The sequence below is a fragment of the Saimiri boliviensis genome, chromosome 10, assembly GCF_048565385.1.
Source record: "Saimiri boliviensis isolate mSaiBol1 chromosome 10, mSaiBol1.pri, whole genome shotgun sequence".
Classification (NCBI taxonomy): domain Eukaryota; kingdom Metazoa; phylum Chordata; class Mammalia; order Primates; family Cebidae; genus Saimiri; species Saimiri boliviensis.
In genome coordinates, this window is record NC_133458.1 from 12030248 (window position 1) to 12055921 (window position 25674).

The window sequence follows — 25674 nt, forward strand, 5'->3', positions numbered from 1 at the left end:
GGACTGAAAAGGGGTGGGCACATTTTAAATATTTAAATCTTTTCATTTTGTCATGTAGCAAAAATATTGTATATGATGCCTTAAAATTTTGCTTTTCAGAAATTACTTGTCCTATCATTTTGTCATTAATTATATTTTTTCTGTACACTAAAAATTATCCACTACAACCACTGACAAACTACTCAGGATAATGTTCTATTCTTGTGGAAAATGGTCTCCCCTTAGTTTTTCAGAAAGAGTGAAAGAAGAGTTGTCCCTTTTCCAAGTCCTAAGAGGTAGCTCAAAGAGGAAATTGTTGGAAATGAGGAGGGAGTTGGAACTCACAACTCACCCATAATCATTCCTCTTTTAGTTAGTGAACAAGAGTTTTACCATCAGCCTCCTTCAGGATACTACACCAACTTCCTTGGCTACTTCCATACCCAGGACACAGGCTGTCCCTCTTGTGCTTATGTTTGTTCCTTCCAGAAACTTCCTTGTACCGCAGTGAATGTATATGTGCATTTATTTTGAGATCGTTCATGTGACTTTGGACAATATAGGCATTCAGTGGTTTTTAAATGATACCATGTATGTCTTCTTAATGGAAAGAAGATAAATAATTTTCTGTAAAACAAATTATGGAAGAGGCCTTCTTTTCTTCTATTCTCAAATTAATCCTGATTCCATTTCACAGTGTTTCAAATTAAGGTGCATAGGCTCCAACAGGTTTTGGAAATGTCATTAAAATTTACCACACTACCCCTAATTGTATTATTACAAACAACATTTACTTTATTTCTTATTCCCTGCCATTATGATCTAACACCTGCTTTGAATTCTCAGCAGGTAGCCTTGCATGCTTTTCCTCATCTCTAACTTAATACTCTACTTACTTCTCCCTAAAAACAAATGCATTCCTAAAGGTTTCACATAAGTCATACCCCCTCCATAATGTGGAATATACTAGGTTGTTAATTCCTGGGCCTGCTGCACTGGCTCATGCCTATTATCCATGCATTTTGGGAAGCTGAGGCAGGAGGACTGCTTGAGGCCAGAGTTTGTGACCATCCTGGGAAAAAGGTGAGTCCTTGCGTCTACAAATATTTAAAAATTAGCTGCATGGTGGCTCATGTCTGCAGTCCTAGCTATTCAGAGGCTGAAATGGGAGCATTGCTTGAGCCCAGGAGTTCTAGGCTGCAGTGAGCTATGATTGTGCCACTGCACTTCAAGACTCCAACTCTAAAATAAATAAATAAATAAATAAATAAATAATCATTGGCTGTGAGACTTTTTTCTACTTAACAATAATATTGATAGTAATAACTGCCATACAATTGTGTACAAAGGAATTTGCTAAGAACACTGAGCCTATTATTTCTATATATTTTTTTGTTTGTGCTTTGTTTTTTAAGACAGAGTTTTGCTCTTGTAGCCCAGGTTGGAGTTCAGTGACATGATCTCAGCTCACTGCAACCTTTGCCTCCTGGGTCCAAGCAACTCTCCTGCCACAGCCTCCCAAGTAGCTTGATTACAGGCATGCGCCACCACACCTGGCCCATTTTGTATTTTTAGTAGAGATGGGGTTTCACCATGTTGGCCAGGCTGGTCTGGTCTCAAACTCCTGACTTCAAGTGATCCACTCGCCTGGGCCTCCCAAAGTGCTGGGATTACAGGAGTGAGCCACTGCACCTGGCTGTAGTATTTATTTCAATATTCACAATGGAATTCTGAAGTAGTGCATATCATCTATATTCCAAGGAAACTAAAAGGTAAGTAAATTTGAGCTCAGCTGGAGGCGCTAGCCTCCAAACTCAATTCAGACTGCCTGTCAAGGGTGTGTTCTTCCATTCCTCATATTAATTAACACATCATTCTTCTGTAAGAGATCACATCCTTATCACTCTTATATTCACCACCTACAGTGCTGGACCAGAATTGTCCAAGAGCAGAACTGTGTAATCTACTTTCTCCAGTGTTGAATATGCTTTCAAAAACATACATCAAACATATTCACAGTAGATCACACATTCGGGTAGATTTTGTGAAACATAAATTGATGAACTAGGGAACAAACAAACAAAGCTAAACTCCAAATTCCCTGATAGCCCCACATCTGGACAGAAAGCTGTGCAACCTTGTGTCCCTCCGTCCATCAGAAGTTTAGGCAAAATTGCCTTGAGACCCTGCAGTTACTGCAATTTTATAGATGATACATGTCAAATCCTTTTCAAACTTTCCTAAGGCTTTTCAGGGTGTGGGGCTGATTTATTTACTAATGATATCTTCTGTTTCTTGAGCTGAGCTACTGTACATCCTTTTTTATGCTTGAGTGCATAGTCTTCTATAAGAAAACCCTCTCACTCCAAGCACTGTGAGCTGTATAGACTGAAGATTGAAGATTCCTAAAGAGACACAGAACAATAACTAATAATAGCAAACAAAACAAACAAAAACCACATTCAACTGGCAAATAGTGGCTCCTCACAAAGTCCCAGACTGTCTTTTTCTCTTGTCCTTCCTTGCCCTGTTCTTCTCTGACTCTACCTCCTGTTTTCTGTAAGAAAACCAATAGTTTCCTTTCCTTATATCATAGAAGGATCATTGCTTCCTTTTGGTATGTTAATGGTGGAAATAATGTTCAATCATTACTATGACTGAACAGAAATCATAGCTCAGGAATTAAAATACTTTTACTTCTTGGCATTTACTATCTCCTTGAAAAGTAATATAAAAGAAATACTATTCTATTGTTTCTATTAATATTAGAATAACAAAGAGAGAGAGAGAGGGAAAGAGAGATATAATACCTGCTATAATCTTTATTCAAAAGAACTCAGTACTTAGCTGATCTATTTTTTAAAAATAAGAACTTTTTAGCTTTCTGAAAATCTGAAAATTAAGCTTTCATATATATATATATATATAATTTTTAAATTGTGTACATTTTCATCTCATCTGGATCTTGGTACTTTAGATTTATGTGACAGGGTGACAAACAGGCCATTATTTGCAGCTTTATTATTTATACTACAATATGTGGCCAAATTAATTTATATTGTTTGCATTGTTAATTACCAGGACAAAGCAAAAATGTGTGTTGTCCTGGGTGTTGGGACAACCATGCAATAACCAATATCCAAAAATTTATTAGGCAGCATATTTCCTCAATGTCATGATAGAACATTAGGAATCCAACCTCCTGAAATCTGCTACCTGAAATTAGAAAAGCCTGGAGCTCTCTAAATCCCCAAGAGAAAACTCCTGCTTTTGTAACTCTAATATATCTGTTGCCTGATGCTCAACAAGTCAGTACATGAGACACCAGGTTGCAGCAAAGAAGGGGGTTTACTTGTAGGGTAGCCAAGGAGGAGGCAGGAGGAAACCTCAAACTCATCACCCAGGAGAGTCTGAAAGTAGGGTTTTTACAGGCTTTGAAGGAGGCCAAAGCATGGAGATCATTAATTGGTTGAAGAGTGTGGGGTGAGGTCAATGGGGAGATAAAGAAACTATTCTCATGTGACTGGGTTCCTCTGTGGGTGTCTTTAAACTGGTCGAGGGTCAGGTGTTCTGCTGGAATTTAGGATCTGCTTAAGTAATTCCTAAAAAGCCTTGTGATTCCAACATCAGAGACCCTACCTATCTCACATCAGAATCCTATCTATAGGAGCAATGGGGATGCAATTGGTCAGTATCTAGTGCTGACTTGGATAACAACGAAGTGGGTCAAAATGCAGCCTGACTAATGCTTATTCATATGTACATTTCTGTCTAGAATTCTTTCTAATCCTGTGAGGACAGCTTCACTTTGCTCTGTCAAGCATTCTACAGCAAAAACATTTAATAGGGGAAAATGAAATCATTTATGTGCATTTATTTTATATTATTATACTTGGTAAGTTTTGGGGTACATGTGCAGGTTTGTTACATAGGTATACACGTGCCATGGTAGTTTACTGCATCCATCCCCCGTAATCTACATTAGGTATTTCTCCTAATGTTATCCCTCCCCAATCCCCTTACTCCCTGCTATCCCTCCCCTAGCACCCCACTGCCCCCAACAAGCCCTGGTGTGTGATGTTCCCCTCCCTGTGTCAATGTGTTCTCATTGTTCAACACCCACTTATGAGTGAGAATATTCAGTGTTTGGTTTTCAGTTCAATTTAAAATGTTTTTCTATATATCATCTATGAGTATTTGGAAGTGTTACAATGAACAAATGATGGAAATAGTATTCAATCATTACTATGATTGACAGTAATTATAGCTCAGGGATTAAAACACTTTTACTTCAGTTTGCTGAGAATGATGGTTTCCAGCTTCATCCATGTCCCTGCAAAGGGCATGAGTAAGCTTTTTTTGTTTTCATTTTTAAAACTTGTGTCTGCTTTCAGGATAATAATTCTAAACTTTCTGGAATGGGAACAACTGAGCTAGATCTACAAGACTCATGTAACCAATATCTTTTAAAAATAGGCAAAATGTTATGTATTTATTTTTAAAAGGTAGGAAAATCCATCAAAACATTTTTTTCTTTTATTAGCAAGAATATTATATATTTTAATGGAAGAATGGGGTTATGGTATCTATTTAGATTATCGCATATTTTAGATTTTAATTATTTTATCTAATCTCCTAAAAATTTGAATACTCTGGGAGAACAATTCCCAACCTAAATTTGAGGCATGGTGCTTATTTACAAATATCTTTATGACCATTGTTATAAAGATCAGCCAGCCTAGAAAACTAGAAGTGTAGAACCACCACCTGCACCCTGAATACATGCTTTTGCAGGAAAAATAAAAAAAAACAAAAACAAAAACAAAAACAAAAAAAAAAAAAACAACAAGTTTTGCGCCTCTAACTTACAAATCCATTTTCTCTCTCCCTGAGGCTGGCAATACAAATAACAGTCCTGGATCTTATACCAGACTGTCAAATTCATTTTTCTATCTTCAGTACAGGGACTGACTCATAGTACATGTTCCATATTGTTGGCTAAAACACAGAGATTATGACTGACCGCATTGTTTATTTTTAGATGTAAACTTATAACTTTCTGTGTCTACTTAAATTTGGAATTATTTAACTGAGAATGCAGTCAACTCAATTGCTTTCATCTTGATGGTAATTTTGTATATGTAGATGAAAAAATAAAATCCGTATATTTTATAATTAATTGCTTAATGGCTAAAAGTAGTAAATAAAACCATATAATCTCTTAATGGAAGTTTCAGTTACAAATTCTTTGGCAAATAAAAATTAAATTACGATTTTAATGACTTAGAGTCCTCAAATTGTACTTAAAAAACAAATTGCTATATCACATCTCAATATGATTGATAACTTTCTAGAATTAACTCAAAACATGGATAAATACATAAACTATGAAATGATGACTACTTCAATCTCAAGTGAGTTTAATTCTCTAGGGTTCAGCCTTCGATTCTGAATAGTAATCAAAAAATAAAAGTCTGTAATGATAAACTCAAAAGTAAAATCATCATTATCAATTAAAATGTAAACCAATGGCGTAAGTGAAAGTATCTCAATTATGTAAGATCTCAATTATATAAATACAGGGCACTGACAAGTATGTTAATCATGTATCGTTGCATTAGTTAACCTAACAACCACACCAGGTTTCCATAAGGAGAAAACTTTGGATCTGGGCCAACTGATACTGGCTGACTATGTGGTCCACCCTTCTGAAGGGGTAGTTAGCCTGTTAGCATCCTCTCTTCTTCCAGGGTACCTTTCCCAAAGGGCAGAGTCCAAATATCCTTTCATCTCATTAATCCCTTGCACAGTCTGGCTGGGTAGGCCTTCGTAAAAGTTATTTGAATTTCTTGGTTCTGGCCATATAGTGAAGCTTTAAATTTTTATGGATGCTTAAGATGAATGACTGACTGTTTAATTCAATTTTGCTTAAGGCACTAAATTTACAAAACCATTAACTCGAATTTACAAAGAACTTCTCCACTTTGTGATTCTGTTGAGTTGTCCCTCAGCTCTAATCACTAGCCAGAAGGGAAAGCCCAGTCTGGAGAGTGCAGGAGTGAATGAAGACAAATTTCTTACAGGGCTGATTTTTTTTCACTCTTATCAAAGGTGTCACAGAAATCTTTTCAGAAACTGCCATCAGCACCCTTTCTAAAACAACTTTTTGGTGGCTTGTATGTGGAAATTTTGAAAGACAGCCCCTACACTTCCACTTTTTAAAATGATTAGGGAAAAGGCTTTATTAAAAAAAAAAAAAAAAAAAAAAGAACAAGCTTACATTATGAAATGTCTCCATGTTGATATTTTTTACCTTTTAAATTGTTTAGAAATTATTTTTTCTAGTTTCTGAGGGTACGTTAACAGGTATTTTTCAAATTAGGTAATTTAGAGGAATCCAAAAAAACCCAGCAAGCACTAAGCAAACCAAACATAAAATAACAATGCAAAATTAAATGAGAGCATCCCAAACCATATATACCTCTATTTGTCAAAGTTCTAGAGGAGACTGTTAAGTCCTTGCAAGATGGCAGCACTGTTGTCAAGCCATTACGAACTCTGTATCCTGCACAAATGCCTCCAGATGGCTTCCTGGAGCCTGAAAGTCTGAAACAATAAGAAAACCACAAAGAAGGACAACAGGTTCCTGTTCCAGCCAACCCACCAACCCACTGAGTCAACACCAACCAACCCTGAGCTGTAACTCTCCACTTGCTGCCCCCAGCCTATAAAGCTTGCTCTGCCCCCCACCTCCATGATGACTCCTTTTTCAGACTCAGCCTGCTCATGCTGGAGTAAATAAACAGGCTTGTTGCTCACACACAGCCTGTTTGGGTTGCATCTTCAATCAGATGCACGCTTAACAGAGATGAATGGGATAGACTCGAAGTTACTGTCTCCTAAGGGAAAATTCATGGTCTGTAAGTCAAACGTACTAGTGCACTTAGTTACTGAATGTTAATGATCTGTCAAGATACAATAGTGTATATTTTTTCAGAAGCATCCTTCATTATAAACAGGTTTTCCATGAGAGTGGTATTTTCATGTGGCTAGCCAGCTCTGGACTTGAAACAATCAATAAACCATTATAGAAGCCTAGGTCAAACTATTAATTATACAGAGTGATTTTCTTATCCATTTTTATTAAATGTGATAAAAGATAATTGATTCAGATCTGAAACTGAACAACTCCAGAAAAAAATATCCAACAGAGTTTTCACTGGATATAGTCTCATAAATATAAATTTTTTTCTGGAAATTTCTAGGTTCATGACATTATACATTTTAAAATGAAGTTATTGTGCTTCTAATCTATATGAAGAATTTTCACTGTTTCATTTGAACCCAATTTTATTTCATTCATTTTTTAAAATTTTAAATTGATAAATTATAGCTGTATATGTTCATGGGACACAAACTGATGTTATAATTTGTGAATACAATGTGGAATAATTAAATCAAGCTAATCAACATGTTCAACATCTTAAATACCATATTTTATGATGAGGACATTTGAAATTTATATTCTTAGTGATTTTGAAGTATACAATATGTTCTTTACTGTATTCACTGTACTATACAATATATCCTAAAGAATAATGTATTTCTCTTGTGTAATTACCGCTTTGTACCCTTGACCATCATCTCCTGATTCCGCTCTCCCCCAGCAATAACCACCATTCTACTCTCTGCTTCTTTCCATGTGATTGTTTCAGATTCCACATATATGTGAGAGTATAATGTATTTGGTTTTCTGTTCCTAATTTATGTTAGTTAGCGAAATGTTTTCCAATTTCCTCTATATTGTCGCAAATGACAACTTTTTAGAAAAGCTGAATAGCTTTCCATCATGTACATATACCACATTTTCTTTATTCATTCCTTCATGGACACATAGGTTGATTCCATAACTTGGCTACTAACAATAATGCTGCAATAAACATGGGGTGCAGATATTTCTCCAACATGCTGATTTCCATTCCCAGTGTATACCCAGTAATGGGATTGCTCAATGGTATGGTAGATTTTTTTTTTTTTTTTTTTTGAGATGCAGTTTTATTCTTGTCACCTAGGCTGGAGTACAATGGCAAGATCTCTGCTCATTGCAACCTACGCCTTTTGGGTTCAAGCAATTTTAGTACCTCAGCCTTCCAAGTAGCTGGGATTACAGGCACCCACTACCACACTCAGCTAATTTTTTGCATTTTTTGTAGAGATGGAGTTTCACTGTCTTTGCCAGGCAGGTCTTGAACTCCTGATCCCAAGTGATCCACCCACATCAGCCTCTCAAAGTGCTGGGATTACAGGTGTGAGCCCCTGCGCCCAGCCTGGTGGTTCTATTTTAAGTATTTGAGGAACCTCTATACTGTTTGGTATTATGGTTGTACTAATTTACATTCCCATCAACAGTGAGTTAGGAGTTCTTCTCTCCACATTCTCACCAATACTTGTCCTCTTGTTTCTTTTTGGTAACGCTCATTGTTTTAAAAATTTATATTTTAAATCTGTGGTAAATGTGCAGGATGTGCAGGTTTGTTACAGAGGTAAACATGCCAGGATGGTTTGCTGCACCTATCAAAAAGAACAAGATCATGTCTTTTGCAGAGTCACAGACAGATCTGTAAGCCATTATCCTCAGCAAACTAATGCAGGAACAGCAAACGAAGCATCTCATGTTCTCACTTCTAAGTGGGAGCTGAGCGATGAGAACACATGGACAGAGGAAAGGGACAACAGTCATTTTAACAGGACAGAGGTGATATCTCATTGTGGTTTTCGTTTGCATTCTCTGATAATTAACAATACTGAGCATTTTTTCATATACCTTTTGGTCATTTTGTGTCTTCTTTTGCATAAATGTTTGTTTAGCTCCTTTGCCCATCTTCTAATCAAATTATTTGGTTTCTTTCTAGATATTTGTTTCAGTTTCTTATATATTTGGGAAATTAGCCTCTTTTCAGACGTGTGGCTTGCAAATCTTTCCAAATCCATAGGGCTGTCCCTTCAAGTTGTTGTTTTTTAGGTGCACAACTTTTTATTTCGATGTAATCTCGTGTCTATCTTTACTGTTATAGCTTATGCTTTTGGGGTCAAATTCAAAAAAATAATTTCCCAGACCTATACCTCATAGATGTTCACAAGTTTTTCTAGTAGTTTTATGTCATAGATCTTATGTATAAGTCTATTGGCTTTTTAAAAATTATAGATATCTGGTTCTTTCAATAATGGGAAAATAATTTTAATTTTTTAAATCTATTCTTTCTGTTGCTACTCATTTGGTGCAGACCTATGTGTGAAGTAGTTAAGCAGGTGTTGAGATTTGATAACTTCCCTGCTGTCAGCTGTTTATTGAGCATGGGACAGCAAACTTTTTCTGTAAAGGTCTAAGTAGCAAGTATTTTAGGTTTTATTGGACACATATGGCTTCTGTGGCCACCACTCAACTCTCTCAAGATAATATAGACAATAAATAAACAAATGACGATGGCTGTGTGCCAATACACCTTATTGGCACTCAAACATGAATTTCATATAGTTTTCATGCATCATGAAATATTATCCTCCTTTTATTCTTTCAATCATTTAGAAATTTAAAAATCAAGGGCTATACAAAAGAGCACCTGGCTTCATGTGGCCCATGGGATGCAGTTTTCAGGCACCTGGTTTGCAGTATTAAAAGACGGAAGACTTTTTTATATGATTTCTATTTTTTATTAGGAAATATTCTCCTCTTCTCTGAAGTTTCATAAACTTATTTCCTAGAAAAATCTTAAGGCTTTATTGTCAAGTATTTATTTCACAAACATATTCATTATTTTTTATCTTAGTATAGTTAGATTCTAATTGATGTAACTGATTCTGGGAAATGGAGAAAAGCAGAATGAAATGAAACATTTTGTACTTGGCAAGGGAACTCTACTGCAATTTCTGTTGCCTCAGTGTGAAAAAGAAATTATGGCATTATAGGAAAAACAGCTTTTGAAGCTAAGGCAACCAATACATATCAATAAAACAAATCTCAGCTACTTTACTCCAATATTTTGCTATACTGTGATGATATTCTTGGCATTGATACAGCAATGAAAACATTTGAGTAGATTTGGGGAAACATAGGGATACTATATGTTTAATTTAAACATGCAGATAAACTCAGTTCATTAGTCTGAACTTCTTATGTGATAAATTAAAAACTTGAGGTTCAGAGTGTTTAAGTAACTTACCCAAGAAAACACACATACTTTCGACCTAGTTTTTTCTGATTTCAAAATACATGCTTTTTGCAGTACAACTGACTTCAAAGATGGTGATACAAATATATTTTCTCAGAAAGAAGCAAAAAACTAAACATCTCAAGTTTTAGTTCACAAGTAATTAATGACAATTTAATTGGAATATAAAGTGTTTTCACTGCATTTTAATAAATAATTAACACCGGTATAGAAACAGCTTTGCTCTGCTTGAAAATTGTGAATTGGCAGATAAGCTTTTTAAAGAACCAGCTTAAGAAGACAGTACCTTGAAGAACTATTTCTGAATTCTGTCCTCATGGAAGTACTCTGGAATTTATTTGCTCTCTGTGACTGAAGTTAGGAAAGCATGCACTAAACTGAAGGTTAAGAGGGGATTCATGTTCAAGTAGAATTGAACTGACTAACATCTAAGGTTCACTGTCATGCTGGTTTTGGAAATGAAGCCATAAAAAGTTACCCTGGTCTGGGGGCGTGCTGCCCTGTGTTGCTCAGGCAGGTCCTGGACTCCTGCTCTCAAGCAACCCTCCCACTGTGGCCTCCCAAAATCCTGGGATGAAGGATGTGAGCCATACATCATTAGGTTACGTATGTAATTACTAATTATTATAGTTTGATACTTTAAACTTATCATGTATACAATAGATAAAATTCTTATTTTTCCTTATTCTGCCAGCAATCTTCCAAGTGATATGATTTTAAAGTTTTCATTTGTTAAACTAATAATAACCAAGCATAAGTGAAAAGTGGTTGTATTAGCTCCATGTTTATTGCCAAACACAAAATAAATATTGGAAATATTTAAATAATGAAATTGACAATGTTTCAGAATGTTTGACAGAAAAATATTTTGTACAAGGATTCATCTCACCTTCATATGTTTCTGCTCTAGAATACAAAATGAGATAATTTCCTACGATAAAATTTATTTTTTGGTAAAACAGATAGTACGTGTGAAATTTTTATTTTCCTGATGAAAGAGTAAATTAGAAGGAGGATAAATTTTAAATATGATTTGGAATGTAAATGATCTTTTGCTGAAGGCTGAAATTGCTCATATTTAATAAAGAGTACCCGTGCAGACAGCAGGGCTTCATTTGACTTGTACCTGGTGATTTTATAGCACAATGGTGAATTATGAAAATTAGTAAAAACACACTTAGGTACAGCACTTTTAAAATAATTTCATTCAAAATTTTAAAGGAAAATAATAATCATGACAGAAAAATCCATTAAGGCGGAGGAAAAATTAAACATAAACAGTCAATATTTTGTCTATTAATTCCCATGAAATGGATTAAAAGAAGGTATGTAGCTCAGTGTAACTCTTTGCATTCTACATTTTAAATATCTTCGGTTTCTCCAAGAAAAATTATGTTTTGTACCATGAATCAATGCTTTATAAACATAAAATATGCCTTCTTAACTTTGTTCATTTAAGTTTACTCTTTGTCTAAGGAGAAGAGAGAAACTATGCACCAAGGTCAATGGAAATAAGCAGCCATTTCTTCAGACGTTACATTTGTTCTCATTTGTCTGAGGGAGTGGTCAAACCTATGGAAAAAGATGTATCAGTTTGCCAGGCACTGTGGCTCAGGCCTGCAATCCCAGCACTTTGGGAGGCTGAGGCAGGTGGATCACTTGAGGTCAGAAGTTCAAGATCAGCCTGGCCAAAATGTTGAAACACTGTCTCTACTAAAAATACAAAAATTAACCAAGGTGGGAGTGGGTATCTGTAATTCAAGCTACTCTGGAGGCTGAGGTAGGAGAATCTCTTGAACCTGGGAGGCGGTGGTTGCAATGAGCCTAGAGTGCACCACTGCCCTCCAGCCTGGGGAACAAAGCTTGACTCAGCAGGCTGGTCTCAGACTCCTAGTCTCAAGCAATCCTCCCACCTAGGCATCCCCAAATCCTGAAATTGCAGGTGTGGGCCTCTGCTCCTTGCCCAAAACAAGTTCTTTATGACTTGCTTAAGTATAATTTTAAGAGGTAAGAGAAAAATCAATACAAACTTAAATTTTTGAAGACAACTATTTTGATACTTCTACTTATGCAGATGTAGCATTTACAAAACATGTAGAGATGTCTTTTTCCAGGTAAGATAACAGTTATTTTTAACACAAAGCTAGACTTCCAAGCCTCAAATGAGATATCTTTTGGTCCTTTCTGTATGAACAGGAACTTTTATCTAAGCAGTAAATTTCTAGTAAACTTGAACATTACTTTGTTTGAGATTCTTGCCATACAAACTCTATGTGGTCAAATATATCTAAACATATTATCTCCATCTAGGCAGTATCTGTGTATATAAGCATACTTTGCTTAGTTGGAAGCTTATGATTAGAAGTCACAAGCCTTAAGAAAAGATGAGCCTCTGTTGAAAGCTCCCTCCCTGCAGCATTCAGCTTTATCCTGAGGTCAATATGAAGGTAAGAAAGGGTTGGAAAATAAGCTCATATCTTTTCAAACAAGAATTGTGGGGGGAAAAATTATAATATGTCTTCAGAACACTAAGGAGAAGTTGCCCCTACAGGCAACCTGTTAAGTTCAGCAGGCTTATCTGCCTCTCAGCACCTGCCTAAGTCAGCCTCAATATTTGCCAAGCAAGCCTTCTAATGCTAATTTAATGTCCCAGTGGGGACACCTACTTTGAAGAGATATTTCCAATGTAAATTATTAAATTGATCTTATAGCACACAAATTGATCTCATGTGAATTTCAGCAGTATGAGTCATCCCTCCTTCCCACTCCCCAGAAAGACCAGATATTGTTAGCTTATAAAAGGCAGAAAAAATAATTTAAAAACATTTTGTTCTTTAGAATAAGGTGGTAACAACAGAAATTTCCCCTTCTACCTTATTTGCTTTTTCTTTAAATTCACATTTATTTTGCACTTACTTTTAGATGACTCTTAGCAATACTTGCTCTTCTTACTAAGGTTGTTCTGTTTGCTCTGGAGGGATGCTCTTATTATCTGGTTTTCTGGGGATCTGTGTTTGTTCATTTGCTTTGTTTTTGATTTTTCGCCCTTGTTGCCCAGGCTGGAGTGCAATGGTGCAGTCTCAGCTCACTGCAACCGGCACCTCCTGGGTTCAAGTGATTTTCCTGCCTCAGTCCCCCCATCCAAGTAGTTGGGATTAGAGGCATATATCACCACTCCTGGCTACTTTTTTTTGTATTTTAGTAGAGACAGTGTTTCTCTATGTTGGTCAGGCTGGTCTCAAACACTCCCTGACATCAGGTGATCCACCTGCCTCAGCCTCCCAAAGTGCTGGGATTACAGGCATGAGCCACTGTGCTCAGCCCTATATTCTGATTATTGCATATAGATTTAAGGAAATGCCCTGGGTTAAGTCAAGACTGAAGGACAATCACTTTCCACAGTCAGGGAGGCAAACAGAGGAAGGTTCATGAATCATGGCTCTGTTTCTGTCCGGGTCAGATGAGGCCAGACAAGAAAGGCCCTTGAAGTTGCATTCAGAATTTGGGCTGTTGTCTCAGGAATGATAGGAAGCCATTCAGGGGTTTTTTAACAGGGAGTGGCAAAATCACATTTTTGTTTTGGAAAGAACATTCTGACTGAGTATGAAGAATGATGTGTTGAGAAAAGCAAAGTTCTTAATGGTTTGGTAAATTGCCCTAAAGACAACAAAAAAGGGTAGACTGGTCTCTGCAGAAGTTTCTATTGCAAAGACTTAGCGTAACTAAGTAGAATGTACCTCGATGAATTTACCGCTGTCTAGCTTTGTACAGTCACCAACAAGTTGATTGAACTCAGTTCTTATGATGGAGGTTTTACGTACAATCAGTGAAACATCAGAAGTAAGGGGAGAGAGAGAGAGAGAGAGAGAGAGAGAGAGAGAGAGAGAGAGAGAAGCCATCATTGTTCCTGTTTTACAGAGGAAGGAACTCAGATTCAGATTAAGACTCAGATAAAGCAGACAATTCTCCCAAGTGACAAAGTTAGTTAGGGGTTAAAATGAGCACATTTTCTCTCTCTGATTCCAAATCTCCCATGCTTTCCCCACCTCAGCACATAGCCTTTGTATTAAGAAACTCAGCTGCCCATGAACCAGAGAGTTTCCCAATAAACGAAGCACTTGGGAAACTCCAACTCCCTGAAAGAAAAAGATAGAAAGGCAGAGACATACACACAGAGAGTGAGTGAGAAGGAAGGGATGGAGGAAGGCGGAAAAATAAAGAAAACTTTAACCTGGTCAATGTAAACTCTAGTCTATTATTGACCCTAACTTGTAAATTTTGACACTTCCACTCCCAAAGGGAAAAATAATATTTATTTTCCAAAGATTCACACTTTATCTAGAAATGGTTCCCTTCTTAATGAAATGGTTCCCTTCTACATGTTTTCTCAGTGGTGTACAAATTTTACAATTTTCACCAACATAAAAGATTGATGTTAGCCAAATTCTTTATGCCTGATTCAGATGTTTCTGTATAATAAGTATTGATTGAGTAGTTTTCCATGTCATGGACTATAAGCAAGTGAAATGTGAATGTGCTTATGATAGTCAAGGCTAATTAGTTAAAGATTTATATTATACCTCTTTTCAAACTCATTTTAGATTATTGTTTTACATATTAATATCCATGTATATATTAAGTCAATATCTACAGGGTAAATTACTTCTTTATTTATAGCTACTTTATTTATATCTACTATTTATATAAGTTTTGTATAAATGTCCATGAAATATCTACAGCACTGAAATTACTGTGAGAAATGTTGCAGAGAATCTGTACATTAGAGAAAAATTGGGTGAACATCATTGGGAAACCAAATGTCAAGTAGTTACTAACACAGCTCAGCGGCAAGCCATGAAACCACAAGAATCATAGTCACAGCCTGTGGGATGCAGGGAGCAGAGAAATGGAAGGGAAACCTTTGCTAATCCAGATGGCACAAATGAGTCCCTGATCAGTGATGAGTGGTGTTATCACTCAACCTTCCTGTGTCCTGTTCAGTGATAGATCGAACAGTCAAACCATCAGGCTCCCTCTATTGCATGTTTTGATCATCCTTTAAGAAGGTTAATCTCACTGAACAACTGGTGAATTTACTGTCAATTTCAATTATTTTCAAAAAATAAAAATGAAGAGCATCAGGTAACACAAAAGCATAGTTTTGGCGTCTTGGTGGACGATTAATCAAATTCGGTTTTAGCTAAGTAGATTGTTTACGACTAAAACTAGAAGCTAGAAGAATACAGAATTTGAAATCAAAAGTTCAGAAATCAGGTTATGTTGTTCAATTTATTAATTATGCCCATGGACAAGTTGTAATCTTTTAAAATTTTCATTTAGTCATTTATATAGTGGTGAAAATAGCATCAACTTTTAAAGCATTTATGTAATTTAATATATAATATATTTGAAAAGAGATTGACAAATTATAAAATCTCCATGAATTTTTTGGTGTTATTTTAGCCACCAGATGAAGTCATTTTAGTATACTTTGCCCCTACATTACTCATCTCCAAATATTTTAGATTGTGCAATGCTATCAACTGAGTTTGCATTCCCCCAAAATGTGTGATTTGAAAAATAATGCTTCTATTTCTACAAATTGTTCCTATTCTAACAACTAACAGTAGCTAATCATCAATAATACATATACAAAGTCAGATTTATTAACAATAGTGAGTGAATTCACATTTGAAATTGCTTTCTAGATAATTTTTTATCTCTGGTCAATGTCTTGAAAATCATCATTGATTTTTACCTCACGATGTGACAAAGAAAGACTTTGTATTGGGAGTACAAGTAACAACCTTGTCATTTTCTTGTTGATTGTGTTTGCATTTTTAGTGTAATACTCATTCTGAGATATTTGTGTAGGAATCTTCTTTAGCCATCTTTCATTTTAGAAGATGTAAGAGACAAATAAAATAGGTGTGTAGTCAATCTATCTTCTCCCTCAGAAACCTTGGCACCACATATAAAATAATATGATGATGTAACATATTGATGAAGTGGAAACACCAATGTCTATCCATATATTAAAGCTTAATTATTTCTTAATTTATTTGCTTGTAGTTTAAATTTTTAAAAATAAGTTTAAATTTTTTCTCTCATATTTCATATTACATACCTTGCTGGCACCCTTACTTTGAAAATCACTTCCTAAATAAAATTAAAGATTGCTAATAAAACAAATAAATACATCTTAATTTCTTTAAAAATATCTGGAACCAGCCAGGCACAGTGGCTTATGCCTGTGGTCCCAGCTACTTGGGAGCCTGAGGTGGAAAGAAGACTTGAGTGTGGGAGGTGGAGAGTACAGTCAGCTGTGATTGCACAATTGCACAACACAGAGCAAGACCTTGTCAAAAAAAAAAAAAAAAATCCAGAACCACTCATTGTTCCCCCATGATGTTACTATTATAAAGAAATGTTGAATTAAATAGAGATTTGGAATCTGATCTCTTACGTAACTTATTCAGGAGTCAATATTCAATTGAAACATTCAAAGACACATTTGATGTTATTTAAGTTTTCACAATAATACCCAATTATAAATTGTGACTCTGAACTTACAAAATGTTCACTTAGGTGATATTTACTTTAAATATCAACTTAGTTAGAAATGTGTATTAGCAAAACTCGAGTTTCCTATTATATGGTTACATAAATGTTCACTGGGTTCATCTAAATGATTTCAGGCAGTGCTGTATGTCTTATAATAATTTCTAGGACTTAGGACAAAGCATTTTATAAATATTTGAGGATGTGATATTCTAGTTTCAAGATCATGTTTTATTTAAAATGTAAAACTTTAATATTAAAATTAGTCATTAGAATCATGTACCAAATTCAGCTGTGCCACATAAAAGACAGAAGTCCTAAATTCAGCAATGTGTAGTTCAAACTTCCCTAGGATGTTTCAAAACTTCATATATTCTGTTACTAGAGTATTCTGTGTTTTAAGAGTATGGCCACAGTATCTATTACTCAAAAGTCTTTTTTTTTTTTTTTTTTTTTTTTTTTTGAGATGGAGTTTCACTCTTGTTACCCAGGCTGGAGTGCAATGGTGCGATCTCGGCTCACTGCAACCTCTTCCTCCTGAGTTCAGGCAATTCTCCTACCTCAGCCTCCTGAGTAGCCAGGATTACAGGCACGCGCCACCATGCCCAGCTAATTTTTGTATTTTTAGTAGAGACGGGGTTTCACTATGTTGACCAGGACGGTCTCGATCTCTTGACCTCGTGATCCACCCACCTCGGCCTCCCAAAATGCTGGGATTACGGGTGTGAGCCACCGCGCCCGGCCTAAAAAGTCTTATACATAGAATGCTATCCATTTTCAAATTGTAACCTACCTTTAACTGACAGGAAAAGGTATCACTGAGAGAAAATTCCAGATGTCTCAGGAACTTATTCCTAAATGGTCCCTTATCTTATCTATTGATCTTTCTGCGAGCACATATATGGTGCTCTATGACATAATCTCATTTTTTAAAATTCCATTAATGTCAAGTGAAATAGTGTAAATGTACTTCCCTGAATCACTTTTCTGTGTCCTAAGTTTCGTTTGGATTTCCCATACACAGTAAACCTGTTTTAAGAGTCATTCAAAGCGTTGGCAGGTTCAGGAAGTCTCTGCCTACATATAATCATTTCATACCAGGAGGAGAGACAGACAAGGTTACAGATACAATTAATAGAACTAGGTATGTAGATAGTGTCTGCAAGCATCAGAGGACCAAACTTTGCTTCAGAGCTATAAAACATTTCTGCTTTACCTTTTCAGCTGCCACCTCGGAAGCAAAAGATACAAGAGTCAGGTCAGAGGTTTCAGATCACCGATTAGCAAGACCATTTAAGTGCCTATTGCCGTGATTCTATACACAATTGGCATGTGTTCACGGATCTACCAGTTATCAAGTAAAAGACTGGTCAATCAGGGAAGACCTGATGAACATACTCACATCTATGGAGACTCAAGCAGCAATGCTAATGTAAACTTTTTCTTTCTCCTCTTCCTTAACTTTTTATTTTAGGACTTTTAGGTGTCTATATTACTAAGAGGAACAAAGCATATAGGCATATGGTAAGTACAATTTATAAAAAAAAAACAAACAAACCAGAATGTCCCATTTTTATTCACCAGCCACTACGTACTAATAAATTTTATAGATACTATTTCATTTTATCTTCACTAGAACCCTATGATATATTTACACTTTTAGAGATAAGGGAACCTAAGGAAATTAAGTAAGTAATTTAACTGAAGTCACACAGGTAATAACTGAAAAGCTAAGACTGAGGTAAGAATCAGAGTCTTTCAATTTCAATATATTTTTGCTAAGTGTTCAATTAGTTCAAATTGATTTCAGAAATGCCAGGCAAGTACCCTCTTTACCTCATCTACTTGCCAATGCTTGAAATTCTACCATAAAAGGTTTATTCTTTAGTAGGAAGTTACTCAACCTTTATTAAAATGAAAATATCTCTGATTGCAGGATTATATTATTTTATATTCACAGACACTGATTACAATGTATGAAAGTGTGTATGTGTATGTGTGTGTGTGTGCATGAATGTGTATTTCAGTTCAGTAAATGAATTTTTTAAGAAAGTAAGAAAAACTTTTATGACAAAGATGAATAATTTCTCATCAGTTTCTAAACATTTATATTATTCCATATTTATTTTCAAAAGTAACACATAACTTTGTTTTAACAAGACACAATTTTACAATAGTGATATACCATAGTATTGTAATATATTTGATAACAATATTTATATTTTAGACATAACAAAAAATAACAACATTCATTATTTAGCTTAAGTACAGAAGGTGGTTTATGACAACTTTAAAAATCCAACAACAAAAGGAGTTTCTCAGAGAGTTCTTTATCCATTTCACAATATTCTTTAGAAGGTTTCAGAAAGTATTGTTTATGAGACTGTGAAGACCCAATATTTTCTAACATTCTTTGTTCCTTTCATTATAAGCCCAGTTAGAACCTCTGAAGATAAGATTTTTGAAGTCATTTATAATGATCTATATTTATTCATCTTATGTGTGAAGGCTACCAACTTCTTAATGTTCCTATCCCCAACGTGCTAATCTAAACCTCTCTCAATGCTGGAAAATAACAAGAAGGCATTCATCTACCCTTTCTTGTCAATATTTATTTTTAGCACTGTAATAAAAGTGGGCACCAACCAGAAATATTGTTGGTTCCTTCAATTTTGTTATCTTCATTTCATTCTATAATTTGGATTTATTAGATTTCTGCATCACCACAAAAAAAGGTTAATCAATCACTATTTTCTGCTTTTTGCTTATACTGTGAAACAAAATGATACCTTCAAAACACACTAAAATATAATTTATGTTTGAGTGAAGCTGTGCTTTTAGTTACCTTTTCGTATTAGGGAGCTAGCACAGTGATTAGGACAGACTAGATACATCATATATTTACAAAAAAAAAAAAAAAAAAAAAAGAACCTAAATGCAAACTACACTTTTTCATTTTTCCAGTTAGAGGGAGTTGGATAGAACATCTCTATTTTGTAGATTGTTTTCACATATATATTTTAAATTTTTCTTTTTCTTTGATTTCTCATCTACTGAGTAATTTTCACACTGATGCCACATAAAGGGCATTAATTCAAATTCCAGAAAAAAAGAATAGAGACCTTTGTTTCCCTGTAGTTCAAGACATCCAGAATTTCAAATGCATACTTTGTCTAAAAGATCAGGAAAAGTGCAGGAAATTACATCAGCTATCTGCAGAAGGGACAAAATGGAAAAATTTCAAATATATCTTGAGTTAGTAACTTTGAAGCAATCTCATAGGAATGGGATTGCATTAGCCCGTCTAAAACTATAGGCGCATCAGTTGTCTCACGAGGCTGCTTATCATGGAGCCAAAAGTAGTCTGTGGGAGACAGGACTTGCCAATCTACTGACAATAATATTTCAGTATCTTTTGCTTCTCTATCTTCCTCATGTGCCCATAGCTCGATTCCATTGCATAGTAAGATGATAACCCACATGATTTCATGCCTCTGTGCTTTTGGTTTTCTTTATCTTTTCTCTTTTGAAATTTTTTCTTTCTTGTCATTTCATCTCTTATTAGTCAGTTGAAAAGTACCCACTCAACTTTCAAGATATGCAGGGATAATTTAATAAGTTCATGCAGGAAGCTTTTCATGGAATTTCTAGCCAGACCAAGTGTTTCTCTTGGGAAGTCCATTAGTTCATTGGCATGCTGGACTTGTTTACAACTTTCTGCTCTATATTGCAATTTTCCATTTACAATTCTTTACAAAATGCTTCGGCCTTAGGTAATGATGAAAAGTTTCCTGTAATATTAAACATATATAAAACCCAAGTATGCCTGACTTCATAATAGATAAACAGGAAAAGATGCTTCTTCCAAAGCAGCAGGATTATCAAGAGCAGGAATCTGTGTATCTTTACACCAGAACTTAACTAGAGAAGTGGCATAGCTGCTCTCTATGATCCAATTCCATGTGTCTTTTATTCCATCCACAGCCACCAGGAGGTGAAAAATACCCAAAGAACTTTGCCTCTATAGCTCTTTCAGCACAATTCCAACGCATCTGCGGTGTTCCTCACCTGTGTTATGCCCTGTTCAACCACTTCTCCCAGAGGACTGCCATTCTCAGTGCTTTCTCTTATTCCAGACATAGTTCTCTTGAATTTTTATCTGTTTCAGCAAGCGCTCATTTGTAGTTTTGAAATTCTTCAGCCAGGTTGAAGCCTCTAAAAGTTGATCAAAGGGTTGTTTGTTGTAGTTGGACTGTAGAAGTTCCCTGCAATTTTTTACCCAATGATGAGCATCTGGAATATGTAGTATCATCCAGTCCTGTTTTGCACAGAAATGAATAACATGGCAAAGACGGGATTTTTTTCCTGTTCCCTTCTCCCCATACGGAAGATATCGTACAGCCGAATAAGCAACACTGGTGTTTTTCAGGTAATGCACAAGTTCTAGGGCTGGTTTCCTTTCCACCAGGTAAGCTTCACTGAACGTCTTCACCTGTATCACAAAGCAAGGAGGAAGGCCATGGAGAAACACAGTCTTCATATCCTGGGGGAAGATGTTGTAGTGCTGACCCTCATGCTGGTCCCCGTGCTTAGCCGGGTCATTCTCATTGGTGTGGGAAATAGCTCTGGGACTCTCAAATGGAAACTGGTTGTCTAGATGAGCAGCAATGCTTTGGTGTGCCTGCGTTCCCACATGTAAAAAACGCCCAGGGTCCAACTTACGGATCCTAGAGATAAGCCTTGATATTCCTTTCAGCAGTGTCCTTGCACTCTCCTGGAGGATCAGAGTTCCACTCCTTTTCCTCAGCGGTACAACCCCTGTGCCAGCATGGGATACGGACACTGTCCCTCACCCTGAGTCGAGTTCGAGTTCTCCTAACAAAGCGACTGGCACACACTGCTTGGGGCCGCCTCCAAAGCTCCGTATTTTCCTCCAAACTGTGTTATTTCTCTATTGCAAAGCTTTTGGTTTATTCAGTTGCTTCTTCCATATTGCTTCAGTGGTTGCAAGCTGCTGTTCATGACTTTTACTCCTATAGATTTCTTCTTTCTAGACGTGTGTTAGTTTCTTAAGGCTCCATAACGAAGTGCGGAGGCTGAAAGAAACACACATGTCTGACAGTTCTGAAAGCCAGAAGTTCAAGAATCAAGGTGTGGGCAGGACCACACGAGCTCTGAAGCCTCCAGGGGAGGGTACTTCCTTCCTTCTTCCAGCTTCTGGCTGCTCCAGGCCTTCATGGGTTTGTGGCTACGTAACTTCACTGTCTGTCTGTGCCTTCATTCATATGAACCTCTCCTGTGTGTTCAAACCTTTCTGTCTCATGTACAAAGACACACTCATTGTATTTATGACCCATCTACTTAATCCAGGATGATCTCATCTTTAAATATTTTACTTACCAGTACAAAGACATTTTTCGAATTAGGTCACATTCATGAGTTTTGGGTTGGATGTCTTTCGGGGGATCACCATTCAATACACTATAGTATCTTTGCAACTTCTCTTTACACTTCTGCTTCAGTCATTTAGTAGTTTTAAATACCCAAGCATGGGAATCTGATTTGTCAGGGTCCATCCTTTTGCTAAAGCTCAGATGATAGGATGCTGCCAGTTCCTGCTTTCATACTCTTTCTCCCCAGTCCATTCAAATGTGACAAAGGCACAGAGTCACATGATACCTAACAGGGCTGCTGAGGCTCAGCTCTTCCATGGTGCCTGTTGGCAGGGCAGGCAATGGCTTCAGCAGCCTGACGTAACTGGTAGTGTCCATCTTGTCCATCAGAATTCAGGAACCTCCACACACATAGAAACTGTCTTATTATGTTTTATAATCCCAATGCTTCAAATCGTGCTTTGTACATGTTATATGTTTAATACGAATTTGTACACTGAAACATTAAAGATCCATTCATTCGTGGATTCAATAAATGTTTGTTAGTACCTACTATATGCCGGGCAGTACAGTTAGATACTGTGGTTAAGGCGATGCATATTGAAGTATATCCCATGTCCCCGTAGACGTTTTAGACTTAAAGAGGAGGAAAATCTATATAATCACACAAATGATCGATTTTAGTTGTGATAAGTTCTATAAGGACTATCTATCTTCCTAGAATTGACTTTATGTTTAGCAAATAAATGTCTGGTTCTAATTTGGATTTTTGTATAGATTTTCCAGAGGGAGTATATATATATTCATTAGTAAATATGACTATCCTGGCCCCCTTGACAGTTCTAGCTATCATTGCAAATTAATGAATTGCATTCTTGTTCAGATATTAGTCTCTAGGAATGTGGTTAACATGTTTGCATTCAACTCCACTGTTGCCACTAACATTTTGTAGGATATTTCTTAGTTGTGGGGGACGGTCTTGTACATTATAGGATATTTGGTAGTATCCATGGCCCTGTACAAGATGTCAGTAGCACACAACCTCCTCTTGTGGTAAACGAAAATGCCTCCAGACATTGCCAAATTTTGCTGGGAAGCAAAATTGCTCCCAGGAGGGAATCATTGCTTTAAAAGTAAATCAGGCCATCTGAATGATTGAATTAGGTAGGAATGGGAAATGCAAAACCTCCAGTTCTATAAACAAGAATCATAGAATCACACTAAATCAGCTAGTATTGTGCCTACATCGTATCTTGTGATTCTAAGTGTATATGTATTCTTAGGAGGATACAGAGGCTCATGTAAACCAATATGTAGCATCTTATGTGATTTACATTTCTCATCTATTGCCAATTTACCAGAAGGGAGCCACGAGTTTAATATAATTTGTGAACACACACCACATACATGTAAGTTTCCTTTGATCTTCAGCTTTGGAAATACTCCCTTATAGAAATATAGACTGAAGCAAACTTTTACACAATATATTTTTGGTGTTCCTTATATCACATCATTCTTTATATCAATACCCTTCCATTTTAAGTGTTTTCATTTATGTAAAAGTTTGTCATTTTTAATAGGGGATACTATTTTTAAAAAGTTATTTGGAGTCAGAAGATCTGGAACTGAATCCTTCCTCAATTCATGCATGGCAACTATAATCTTGTTAAGTTACTATTTTTTATAACATTTTTAAAAAGTCCTATTTGAATCATTAAAAACAAAGCCTTACAAACAATAAATGTCATAATTTTTGAGATGATGGTTATGAACATGACAAAAAGAACAGTGTGAAAATTGTATCTATTTGATATGGAAAGTGAGAGGAAGAAGGGAGTTTCAATGGACACCTGTATCCGATGGTTGAACCAAATGGATGGTATGTACAGTCCCCATATTCAGGATCTAAAAATGCACCATGTCAAAAACAAGTCTACATGAAAGCCTGGGGTTTAAACCTACAGAGGACACATGCCTTATTAAATGCCCAAATCCTAATCATCACTGTTGCAGATAACAGGTGTTCCAGGTGAAGGTTCCTGTTTGAATAACACCACATAACCTGGCAGCCGTGTTGATTCCCACCGATTTCACTAAAAGCTAAAAATAAAATATTTAAAAAGACAGGGAAAACACAAGCTCAATCTCTGCTTGAAATATAGGTTAACTGTTTTAGAGAATGCTTTTCCTTCTGATGAATCACATCTGACCACAAAGTTTTCTATATATTTACTCAGAAATGAGTTAGAATTGCACCTGCGCTGCACATTTCTCCCTCATTGAATCCTTCTTCATTCAGGGAAAACTGATTGCTGCCTACCCTTCCCTTCCTGGGTGGCTTGAAGAAATTTAATGGGGTGGAATCACATAATAACCAAGCATTCCCTGGTCTGGTGGACAAGCTGCACATACTGAACAAATAGGGGCAAATGTTCCTCCAAAGGGCTGATGAGTACATTTGCAGTTTAATTTAAAGCTGCCCTGGGGTAGCTATGCCGTCTCATCTGGTCTCTTTATGTTTGTGTTACTATAGAATCAAACAGATGCCTTCCTTTTAGTCTGGGACTGTAACTTCCAAATCACAGAAGAAAAAAAACTCTCTCCTGATACTCAACTCAGAACGCAAAACTCAGCTTCTGAGTCACCGGGCTCCGTGACAATTGCCAATACCCATTCTTAAACAATTTGCAAAGCAGCCCTGGGAGGCTTACTTGAAAAGTATGTTGTGACTGCCCTGCCCACAAATAGCATTGCCAGCATTGTGCTTGACTTGGAATAACTTGATTTTGCCCCTTCAGGCGCTATGTGTCAGAAGCGCTGGACAATTTTAATGGGCCTTTAGACGTTAAGAACATGATCTGGTATTTATTGAGCATGTAAGGTATATTGGGCAATGCAGCCAAGCACTTTGCATACATTACTATTTCACTCAAGACAATTATTAGGGCAACAGTATTATATATATAATGCTATATATATATATATATATATATATATATATATATATATAAACATATATATATAAACGTATATATAAACATATATAAACATATATATAAACATATATATAAACATATATATAAACATATATATATAAACATATATATAAACATATATATATAAACATATATATATATAAACATATAAATGACCAGCCTATGACCTTTCTCCTTTTGTCTCTAATTCATCCTCTAACCACCAGCCATGAATTCAGTGAACTCTTTTCTCGTTCTCTTTAAGTGTGTTTTGTGGCACTCTCAAAATGTAGAGAAAAAGACCAAATGACCACCCTGCGATTGAACTGCACCGAAGTCAGATGAGTATCCCCATAGGACACCTGCAGCTTGCATTGCCACTTGTCTTAACTCTGAATATTTCTTTTCAAAGGTACTAAAATCTGAAATCTGTTATTATATATAAACATATATATATATATACACACACACACACACAAACACACACACACATATATATATATATATATATATATATATATGTATACACATATATGT

At 36.0% G+C, this 25674-nt stretch overlaps 1 protein-coding gene and 1 pseudogene across 2 annotated transcripts in view; both read right to left on the minus strand.

Moving 5' to 3' along the window:
• The window catches only part of CNTNAP2 (contactin associated protein 2), a 2246749-nt gene that overhangs the window by 2081223 nt on the left and 139852 nt on the right, over positions 1-25674 (minus strand). The window lies entirely within an intron of this gene.
• LOC141580012 (small ribosomal subunit protein mS29 pseudogene) lies at positions 11959-25133 on the minus strand (annotated as a pseudogene).